This window comes from Peromyscus leucopus, chromosome 8b (genome assembly GCF_004664715.2).
Source record: "Peromyscus leucopus breed LL Stock chromosome 8b, UCI_PerLeu_2.1, whole genome shotgun sequence".
NCBI classification, from domain to species: Eukaryota; Metazoa; Chordata; class Mammalia; order Rodentia; family Cricetidae; genus Peromyscus; species Peromyscus leucopus.
In genome coordinates, this window is record NC_051086.1 from 20,721,503 (window position 1) to 20,730,416 (window position 8,914).

Here is an 8,914-nt window from a genome sequence, read left to right on the forward strand (position 1 = left end):
ATCTGTTTGTCCATTTTTGAATGCTCATGTTTCTCAAGAACAGATGGATCAATGTTCTTATCTGAAGCAGTTGAGCCTTTATACAGTATATTACATTTGCACCTCTGTGCAAAGATGTGGGATGGAAGAAGACTAAAGATTTTTTATGATATTGGGAGGATTAGTGCATCATGATTTTGTTATTTAAGTGTGGTAAACAGGATTATAGGAAGCAGTTTGGAAACATATACAACAGTAAACAAAAACATGATGAGTCTTTGTTAGCTACTTTAAGAAATTGTTTACAATGCCATGTATTTCTTGTGAGGGCCAGAGAGAGTAAAGATTGATTTCATGGACTTCAAATGATAAGCAAAAGCATTCTATAAAGATAATTTGAAAATTGTTTTTAGATAAGTATCATTCATAGTGAAATTTATTTGCTACCATGCTGTCCAGTTGTGCAACTTTGAAATATATTATTATATAGTATATATAATATATATTATATAGTTATTCCCATCAGCTTGGTATCATATTACCTAGAGGTAATAGTATAACTAGGAAGTTTGGAAATTTAAGACTCTAAAGCATCCATAAAATTATTAAAGTTAGTTAATAGACTATATCATAAGTCCTTTCAAGAACCAAAGTTGTTGGCTAGGCATGGTAGTGTGCAACACAAATTTCTAAATGTCTTTTAATAAAAAATCTGGAACCAGATATTGGGGTAAATGCTGAAAGATCAGAGAGACAAAGGAACAAGCTACTGCCATGTCTTACTTCTAGGACCCCTCAGCCTGAAAAGCCTTAGCCAATAGGCCTCTAGCCAAATGAACTTCCTCAGCCAAATGTCTTTAGTTCCTGTTTCTTCAGGCCTCATACACCTTTCTCCACCCAACATATCACTTCCTTTCTCAGCCTCTCTAGTGCTGGGATTAAAGGCATGTGATTCTCAAGTACTGGAATTAAATGTGTGTGCCACTACTGCCTGGCCTCTATGTTTAATCTAATGGCTTGTTCTGTTCTCTGATCTTCAGGCAGATTTAATTAGGGTACACAATATATCACCACATTTCCCCCTTTTGTCCAAAATAATAAAAGGTTATAACTAATAGAAGAAAAACTATATACAATAAGTACAATAAGTATATACAATGTATATAGTCAAAAATTACATTAACAATGTCTAGTCCATTAACATTTGACAGATTCAGAGAAAATACTCCATTATTTATTCTATGTTGGTGAATCCAAAGTTCTGTACCTCATTCACTTTTTATTCTAACTTGTATTACCAACTGAAAACTACCTTTTGATGTCTTTCAAACTTACACATTTTACACCTCTTTAGTGAGTTTCTTTTCTGAATTTGATAACAAGGAAAACTATAACTATGACTAATCTTCACCTCCTTCAGAGATCCAAGAAGGAAATAATATTACCTAAATAAGCAGAAGTGCAGACAAGCAACTTCCAAAAAATGTGAGAAATGACAGAAACAGCTGGCTTCCTGGAGAGTTACCCAAGGTTCCTCCAAAATGTTGGGGCATCCATCTTTGGCCTATAGGCCTAGCATATCTGACAGACTTATCTGTAAAGCAGGATTTTCTGAAAGGCTGTCCTACCTTGTCTTGGAAAGGTTCTACAGTCGTTTATTTTGTGTCCTGCTTGTCCATTTGGACAGCATACTGTTATCAGTCAAGGCAAGGGTACTTTCTTGCCAAGTGGCTTACTTTTGCCACAAAGAAATTAAACTTCATATGGAGTCTCTTCAATGTCCATCATCTTCTCTGAAGTAGATTGATGCTGCCAGGAGAAGACATGTCTCATAGTCATAAAAGAATCTATGTTATTAAAACATCTTAAATGTCATATTCTGAGGATCTCTGAAGTGTTTGAAGATCCTCTAAAATATATCTGTTTGACCTTGAAAACATACCTAACATTACTACGAGTTTGATTTTAATGACTAACTACTAACTTTCATTTCTTTATATCCTAATTAGTTGATAATAATAACTTTCAAGGACTAGCAATTTGCATTACATTGTTAAATGAGCTGTATAGATACAACATCTTGATCAAGAATAGAAATATATGTGCAGTATAATCTAACAAAATGAATCTCAACTTTATTAATCCCAATATACACAATTTGTATGCAATATATAAATATCCAATCCAGTGTAAAATATTTAAAACTAGTAGCTGCTTTGTAAAAGTAGATTCAATAATCTACCTTTTATCTTATCATTTCTTTATAATACAGTTTTATTTCATATCCCCCTTTCTTCTTTTAGAAAGAGATTGACTATGACCAATAACAATTTTTAACCAACCTCTAAACAAAGACAAACATCCATAATCCATTTTTTGGGAATGTGGATGTTGTTTTCTAGACTACTTCCTGCTGACTGGGGGCACTGGTAGTCTTTTGGGGACACAAAGAGAATTTAATTTAGGATTATGGTCAAGTCCTGATTGGTGTAGTCTGTGAGGCTATATCATCTTAGCTAGCCATTTCAATATTGTCCTGAGCAGTTCATAATCCAAAGCCGATCTTTGGGTGGTGTTTGTCAGCTTAATGGCATTATCATTGTCCATGTGGAATTGTCATTGTGGGGTCCTGTCATATTTTTGAAGACTCCAAAATCACTGTTAGGAGTGGTCATGGTTCACTGCAGAAAATCTTTATTGTGGGACAGTCTTTATGGATGATTTATCCTTTTTCTTCAGATCTCTCATTTGTCCAGTGTTCTTCAGATTCTTTAGTCTTCATTCTCCTGAAAGACAAAAACAAAACCCTTCCCCAACCTTAACTTTAGGGAGTTTTCAAATCTAATCTTTATCAATTTTGATTTATGGTTTCTCCTGAATTTTTTGTTTTCTCTTCTGTAGCTATTCTATCACCCCAAGCAGTATGGTTTTTTTGTTTGTTTGTTTGATTGTTTGTTTGTTTTTTAACAATAGGCATTAGTTCTTTAATTGCTCTAGGAAGGAGTTTCTTCCATGGTGACAGGAAAAGACTGAACAGAATTTGACATGGGGGCCTTTGAGAGGCCCCTCAGGGAGTCTCCTGATGGCAAAGGTAAGGGATTACCTTGTCTGTCCCTTGTTGATCTACTTTGTTAGTCCAATGTCTGCCTTTGCCACACCTTCTGCATAATCCAGAAGGGAGAGGTGTTATGTTGGGATTATTCCTTGAAAAAATATTGTTCCTAGGCATGCCCTGTTTACAGTCCCTTTTTAGGTGACCTTGTTTCCCATGATTGAAACACTTGACATTACTATTTTTCTTCAAACCTCTGGAAATCACCTCTCTTCTCCAAGAATAATCATGTTTGTGAGATTCAATATGTATTGTATATCGGATCCATTCCTCTAAGGGTGCTGATCTTGACTTTAAGGGCCTACTTATCCTGTTGTGTTGTGCATTAGCATTTTCAAAAGCCAGCGATTTAGTTATTATTATCTGTCTAGCTTCTGAATTTGGTATCATTCTTGTGGTTTATATATTGTACACTCGAATAAACTTATCTGGGGATCAGAAATAGAACAGCCACTTTATTAAACATAGAGGTTAGGCATTGGTAGCACACACCTTTAATCCTAGCATTCGGGAGGCAGAGATCCATCGGATATCTGTGAGTTCAAGGCCACCCTGGAAACAGTCGGGCATAGTGACACACACCTTTAATCCAGCACTTGAGATCTCATGTCTTGCTTAAGAAAGACACATGCCTTTAATCCCAGGAAGTGATGGCAAGAAGCAGAAAGGTATATAAGGCATGAGGACCAGGAACTAGAGGCTTTTAAGCTTTTAGTATTTTAGCAGCAGTTCAGCTGAGATCCATTCAGGTGAGGACTCAGAGGCTTCCAGTTTGAGGAAACAGGATTGGCTGAGAAGTTGGCAAGGTGAGGTTTGCTGTGGCTTATTCTGTCTCTCTGACCTTTCAGAATTTACCCCAATACCTGGCTCCCAAGTTTTTTTTTTTTTTATTAATAAGACTTTTTAAGATTCATGTTACACATTCTATTTACTGCTCAAGTCAATCTTTGTAAGAAATGAGTGAAGGTTTCTTTTGGACCCTGTATAACTCTTGCAAATGACTCAATTTCCTTTCCTACTTCTTCAGTTCTGTCTCAAGCATTCAAGGCTGCCATGGGGCATAAAGCCAGGGTGTTGTCATCATATAAAGATTGTCTTTGTTTATCAGCATAATTGCCTTCTCCAAGAAGTTGATCTTGGGATGTTTCAAGACCTCTAGCTCTACTTAGTTGTTCAATAGTCTTAGCCTCATCTTTCCACCAGGTCCTCAATTGTAATTGGGGACCAGCCTCTAAGACTGATGTAACCAAACCTCTCCAGTCTTGAGGGATAATTCAATTACAACTTAACCGCAAGTTTAACATCTGTTTAATGAAAGATGAGTCGATGTTGTATGAGACTATTGATTCTTTGAATCTCCTTAAATCTAAAATTTGCACAGGAGTCCAATCAGCTCTTACATAGCCTTGAGGATATCTATCAGTTGGAAGTTCCTGTAAGGTTACTGGATAAATTAAGGTTGGCTGTTTGAAAGCCGTAGGCTGTTTCTCTGTAACCTTTTAATGCAATGTTGAGATTGGTTCTCCTTTAAATTTTTCTGTCTGTGTCTGAATATCTCTATGATCTGTTTTAACAGGTTTTTCTAAAACTTTTATCTTGGCACTCATATTTACCAAGTTTTTTGATGATAAAACAAATTATCAAATAAATAATATTTATAATTGACATTGCATCTATCACATCAACATTAATTATCCTCTCAAATTATTGAAAATTGAAAATTATCCATTTTCAAACCATTTAATGTACAGTCAAACAGAGACCAAATGCCTTCCATTGTAAAAATGTTTCCCATTTTTTTAATGTGGGAAAAAATTTTCTTTTAATTAATTCCTCCCTTTAAGAAATCCCAATTGACTCACCAAATCTGCTGATAGTAACAATTCAGATGACAGTGTGGCAGCAGCCTGAGGAGGGGACTCAAGGAAAGAAGTGAAAGATCTAGCCATCTCACAGGGAAGATGTGCAAAAAGTGGCTAATTCCTACAGTTTTGGGGGCCCAAAAGCCTATGGAGTTTGCTGCAGAGAGGCTGCAACAAAACCTTAGCCAGTGGGTTAGGGAGTCTGGCCTAGCCGGGTGTAGCTCCAGCCTGAGCCTGTGGCTTTTTCATGAATTCGTGCCTCACAAGTTGGATGCCAGATGTAATACAGATTTCAAATGGTCTTTTAATAAAAAAAAAAACATCCCAGTGCCAGATATTGGGGTAAATGATGAAAGATCAGAGAGACAAAGGAATAAGGCACATCTTACCTCTAGGCCTCCTCAGCCTGAAAAAGCCTCAGTTCTTGTCTCCTCATGCTTTTTATACTTTTCTCCTTCCAACCATCACTTCCTTCCTAGTGTTGGGATTAATGGCATGTGTGCTTCCCAAATACTGGGATTAAATATATGTGCCACCACTGCCTGGCTCTGTTTCTCTCCTAGACTGAGTCAATCTCATGTAGTCCAGGTGGCTTTGAACTCACAGAGATTCAGATGGATCTCTGCCTTCCAAATGCTAGGATTAAAGGTGTGTGCCACCACTGCCTGGCCCTATGTTTAATCTAGTGCTTGTTCTATTTTCTGATCTTCAGGCAAATTTTATTAAAGTACACAATATATCACCACAGTAGTGCATGCCTTTAGTCCCAACACTTGGGAGGCAGTGACAGGTAGATTCCTGTTATTTTGAAGCCAGCCTGATCTACAAAGCAGTTTTAAGACAGCCAGGGCTACACAGAGAAGCCTGTCTTGAAAAACGAAACAAAAAGGCTGTAGTTTTAATCTTTGCAGGCACTGATTTTAATACCTTGCTGCGTTGTTTCTTTCAACTAGTTTTATGCTCTTTAAAGTCATGGTAATTTTTTTGTTTTTGTTTTTGATTTTTTGTTTTTGTTTTTGTTTTGGATTTTTGAGACAGGATTTCTCTGTGTAGTTTTGTTGCCTGTCCTGGATCTCGCTCTGTAGACCAGGCTGGCTTCGAACTCACTGAGATCCCCCTGGCTCTGCCTCCCAAGTGATGGGATTAAAGGCATGCGCCACCACTGCTCGGTAATTTTGTTTTTTAAACATGTATTCTTATGAAGGAAAGATATGAAGATAGTGAGGCATGATTTTTCTTTTACAGAAATAATTCTTTTTTTAGTAATTTTGGTGCATTTATGATACTGTATAGGTGACCAACTTTTTAGGTACAGTAAGTAGACTCACTAAGGTAGTTTGCTTGAAATCACCATTTGAATAACTAGAAGTTGTTATTCAACTCTACTCTTTACAGGACCTTTTGCCTAGGGAGGTACTAGCTTACCCATAGTAAGCTGTATCTTCCCATATCAATTAATACAATCTCCTAAAGACACACCCACAGACCAATTCAACATATACAATCAATCTGTCATTGGGACTCTTCCCAAGTGATCCTAAGCTATATGAAATTGACATTTAAAGCTAACCATCACAAAAGTGATGTACATTTAACAAAATTGTTCTGGCAGAAACTATTTCTATCTACATTATCCAATACATTATGCTTTACCTTTGAGTTTCACTACAATAATTATGCTATTGGTACCTGAGATCTTTTTTTATTTGTCAGTTTGTAAACTTACTATTGTACTGTATTGATATAGATTTCTCAAACTTCCTTCTGTGAAAATTAGGGTTCAAGAATCATAAGATCTTTAGTAGGAAGGATTGTGTTGTCTCCACTTCAGTTGCCTCTTGAAACTGTCATTGTCTAAGCCAGCAGTTCTCAGTCTGTGGGTTGTGACTCTTTGGGAGTCAAACAGCAATTTCACAGGGGTTGCATATCAGATATCCTGTATATCAGATATTTACATTATGATTTATAAGAGTAGCAAAATTGCAGTTATGAAGTAGCAACAAAATAGTTTTATGGTTGAGGATCACCACAACATGAGGAAATCTATCAAAGGATCCAAGCATTAGGAAGGTTGAGAACCACTGGTCTAAGCACTTTCAATGATTTTGTTCTTTCAGGTGAAGAATTTATCAAGTCAGGTAGTATTGCATTACAGTCATTTGGTTTTTGTTAATTCAGTTTCCTTCTAAATGCCTGATTTTAAAAAAGGTGTGTGTGTGTGTGTGTGTGTGTGTGTGTGTGTGTGTGTGTGTATGCATGTGTGCACAAAGCTGCTGGTGCCTTAGTAGGCCAGAGGGGTCAGATACTCCTGGTTCTGATTCTTAAGTTATGGTTGTGAGGCCCTTGATATGAGTGCTGGGAGTCACACTTGGGTCCTCTACAAGAGTAGTTAAGTGTTTAATTGCTGAGCCATCTCTCCATCCTCCAACTGCCTCATTTTACTGACTTAAAACATGTAGAGTAATTTTTTTCACACAAGATTTTAATAGGTTTCTCTTAATTTGGCCAATTAGCTTAACAGCTTTGTGATTTAGAAGTATGTTTTTTCTTCTTCTTTGCTTTTAGCATTATTGCGTAAACAACCACTTTTATATGAATGCTTTGCTTTAGTTATCCTTTTCGGTCTTCTTCCCTAAGCCAACATTTGTGATGCCAAAAAGAAAAATAAAACCTCATTATTCAATTAGTGATTTAGAAATGAATTATTAAATACTTCATACCAAATTCATGGATTTTCTAGTAATCTTTCCTTTTATTTGATGCTCAGTCAAGCTTGCTTCATGTTCCTGTGTAGTCTACCAAGCCCACTTGTTCTAACTGGCAAGCATTTGCACTGCACCACACACCACATACAGTATTTTCAGAATATCTCATAAAGATATTAAATATACGTGAAAACTAAAAGTGTACTCAGGGCTTTATTACCATGAAATCTTCCTATCTCCACTATCTTCTTAGTGAATTAAATGCCATAGTTGCAGACCTGCCTCTCTGACCCTTCTACTGCTTAATACTTATCAGGCACCTGCTATGGGCCAGGTTGTGTTAGGGACAAATGTGAATGTTTCCATAGACCCTCTTGTCAAAGATTTCATATTGTAGTTGTAGAAAAGATAGCTACAGACAAAACTAAGCTTTCTGTTCCCTTGATCAGACTATAGCAGCTTCTTGTCTGTTTTTTTTTTCTTATATACACTGCATTTCTTGCTCTGTCTCGTGTTCAACATCACACTCTAAGCTCTTCTCCTTCTAGTCTTGAAAACATATATGGCATGATTGTCTAGAATCTTCTTCAGGTATATTATCAAATGTCTTAGGTGCCACTTATGCCAGTATCCTCATTTTATATCAGCATTCACATTTATATACAGGTTTTGAAACTTTTGTGGAAAATACATTTGTTTTACCTACTGCTAAATGTCTACTTGACACATAGATGCATTTTTCATTATTGAGTTCTCTATATTTTATTTGTCCAGCCTAAGATCGGTTTTGTTGATTATGTCATCACTTAGTTGACAGTCTTTTACTCTCCAGAATTCATACATTTTTTTCTAAATATTTTAGGTATATTTGTGACAAATTTTTGCATCTGTGTGCCATTTGTGTTTATATACTTCTTATTTATGTTTGTTTGTTTTTTGTTTTGTTTTGGTTCACAGGGTTTCTCTGTGTATCCCCGGCTGCCCTAGAACTTGCTTTGTAGCTCAGACTGGCCTCAAACTCATAGAGATCTGCCTGCCTCTGCTGGGATTAAAGGCATGCACCACCATACCCAACTTATACTTCTTATTTAAATAAAACTGGAAGAAAAAAATGTTCATGACTCTAGTACTGTTCTAATCCAAAAGACAGCAGATCTATCTGTCTTGGCCTTAAGATCCATTCATAGAAGATGTTATGTCCATTAGAAACTCAGATCTAGCCAAAAATCCCCTTTAAATGTTGTATAGTTTGATGC